The sequence below is a fragment of the Xenopus tropicalis genome, chromosome 3 (genome assembly GCF_000004195.4).
Source record: "Xenopus tropicalis strain Nigerian chromosome 3, UCB_Xtro_10.0, whole genome shotgun sequence".
In the NCBI taxonomy this organism is placed as follows: Eukaryota; Metazoa; Chordata; class Amphibia; order Anura; family Pipidae; genus Xenopus; species Xenopus tropicalis.
In genome coordinates this window covers 41,939,290-41,942,223 of record NC_030679.2, presented here as the reverse complement: position 1 = coordinate 41,942,223, position 2,934 = coordinate 41,939,290, and the positions used below count along the sequence as shown (strand labels likewise).

Here is a 2,934-nt window from a genome sequence, read left to right as displayed (position 1 = left end):
GCTGGCACAAACTAATAGTATTGTGAACTGCAATGTATTCAAGTACCCTATCCCTTATTACCCCTTCCAAAAGTTTTCCTACTACTGATGTCAGACTAACAGGCCTATAGTTTTCAGGCTGAGAACGGGATCCCTTTTTAAATAACGGCACCACATTAGCAATCCGCCAGTCTCTTGGCACCATGCCAGACCTCAATGAATCCTGAAAAATTAAGTGAAGAGGTTTGGCAATCACAGCGCTCAGCTCATTTAATACCCTGGGATGAATCCCATCCGGCCCTGGACCTTTGTTTACCTTTACATGTTCAAGTCTCTTTTGAATTTCCTCCCGAGTGACCCATGCGCCAGTAGCTAAATTACTAGAACTGGGCATATTACAAGGGAAGCCTTCATTATCTGGCTCCTCAGATGTATAGACAGATGAAAAATAAGAGTTCAAAATTTCAGCTTTTTCCCCGTTCTCATCAACCAACTTACCCCCCCGTGGTAATAAAGTTCCCACACAGTTCCCCAATAGTGTGTGGTGTTGCAGGTTACTCACAGTCTGTGCTCCAAACCACTGTATCCCCTTTAGTAACAGATCTCAGATGGGACACAGGCAGCTCTGCCCTCCAGCAGCTGTAATCCCCTGGGCCTCTGTGCAGCCTGGGACTCTCCTACCAACAGCAGGCAGCTTCCCCCTGCTCCCTTTCTGGCTAGCACTGATAGCTCTTTTACAGGTGCAAGTCCAGAGCTGGGATAGCAGGGTCAGCTTCTCCCTGTAGCAGCTTCTCCTGGGCCAGGATCCCTGCAGGTGTCTCTCTCCCCTCTGGCAGCTCTCACACTCAGAGCAGGTACAGCAGGTAGGCAGCAGGCAGCAGTTTCTCTCTGGCACACACTTCTCTCCCCTTTTTATAGTCCAGGAGGGTGGTCCTCAAAACATTTTGCGCCTTTCCTTATTGGTGGATTCAAAGCCCCAGCCAGGTCCTTAGGTCTGCGGCATGCTGGGATATGTAGTCCTGTAAACTGTCTATGCAATTGTTCATGTTTCTTCCTTTAGTTAGGGGTGTTACACTTTATTAGTATAGAAACAATTAATTGGCCGCTTCTCGGCCTTTTGGCTAAGATCAAGTGTAGTATTTGTTCTTGGCGTGGGGGGAGGCACATCGAAGCTAAGGGATGTGATCAGGTCCCCTCTCCATCGCTGGGCAGAGAAACACTTGATCCTCTGGCCAGAGGGCTGGATTGCTTTTGAAGCCTGAGTTGACTGTGCCCCAGGCCTTGCAAACCTGCGGTGCCCTACTGCACGTGACAAAGAAACACGGGTAGATGGGATGTGCGTACCCTCACTTCACTTGCTCTTATGTCCCGGGCCTTTTGTCTAGGGCGTACAATTTTTATAATTTCGGCCATTAGGCTGGGGCAGGACACCTGCACCTTTTATGAATTTTAACCCCCCCACCCCTATTTATTTTTTAAAGCACTTATTTATGTACTTTTGCACTTTTTGGATCGGGTGCTTACCCCTCGGGGCTGCACTGATCTAGGGGAGGGATCCTTCCCTCTCTGAAACCGGCCCCTGGAGCGGGCGCAAAACAGTTTATGGGACTTCTTCGGAGGTCCACTGATGTCCGGACCCCTTCTCTGCTTCGGCTGGGAGGGGGATGGATAAAGGGACTCCCCTAGCTTTGCGGCGAAGGGAGTCTGAAGACCTTTGCCTCCTGTCTGTGCCTTTTGGCCAGGGAGGTTGGGGATAAAGGGGTCTAGCCTTCGGGTGAAAGTGGACCTGAAGACTCCTTTTTCACTTTGTGCCTTTTGGCTGGTGGTCTCTGAGTTTTTACGGACTAAGGAGTATATTTATTATGCTGTGTAAAAAGTGGAGTGAAGCATTTCTGGTGATGCTGCCCAGGGCAGCCAATCAGCAACTAGATTTCAACAGTTAGAAAACCAAAACAAAGCATCTGATTGGCTGCTATAAGCAACATCACTGGTGATGTTTTACTCTACTTTTTACACAGCATGATAAATATACGCCTTAGTCTCTTTAGAGACTAAGTCACAGGCACCCTCCTGCACTATGTGTTGCACTTTGTAGCATGTTTTTTGGACTGGGTGTAATTTGAAGCACGCTCAGGCTTCAAAAAAAAAAATAATAATTATGAATAGTGTATTACATGTACAAGGACTTTTACATTAGTGGATACATTTTGTGCCTTACATTATTCCCACTCCTCTAAATTTTGCTTCCATTGGCCTTAAAGAGAGTTATGCTTTTCTCAGTATGCTGTGTTGCATGTGTCACCTGGCAGCACAGGAAATTGTGAGGTGCAGGAGGCTCTGGGGCTCCCCTACTTTGTGCATTATTCAGGATGTCCAAGGAAAGAGCATCCTGGGACAGAGTACTGTATTGTACTGAGAATCTGCTAGGGATAGTTTTAAAGTTCAGGAACCCTGCAGCCATGGGTTGGGGCACAAGCAGCACATGTATGAGCAATAAGGGGCACAACTTTGCTCCCTTTTGTAATTCTGTTTAGTTGAACTCTGATCCCATGAATCCAGAATCTCAAGCTGGACTGGTATGAAGTTTCCAAAAGAAAGTCTTAATCAAAGGTGGTCAAACAGCTAATAAAATACTAAATATGCCAATTGCTGTACTCCCCTGGGCACTTTCCATTTCATTCACTTTTCAATAATTTTGTTAAATGATCTGGATGCAAGGCTGACAGACTGGGGTACTGTTTACATTAGTGCTCCCGTCTACTGGGCCTTTGCTCCACCACTAAGTCTGATGTCACTGTTGCAGAAGCCATGGCTGTAAAAATGTCGCTAGTATTGATTAGTGACATTTTTACAGCCATGGTAAGAAAAAGGGATCCCAACCCTATACTTGATGTTAGTTTTTGTACGGTATCTTTCACTTTAAGTATAGGTGGTACAGTCTATAACAAACTTAAG

The 2,934-nt window shown here is 46.3% G+C and overlaps 1 pseudogene; it reads left to right on the top strand.

Moving 5' to 3' along the window:
* The first annotated feature begins 1,080 nt into the window (after positions 1–1,080).
* Positions 1,081–1,201, top strand: LOC116409872 (annotated as a pseudogene).
* The last annotated feature ends 1,733 nt before the right edge of the window (positions 1,202–2,934 follow it).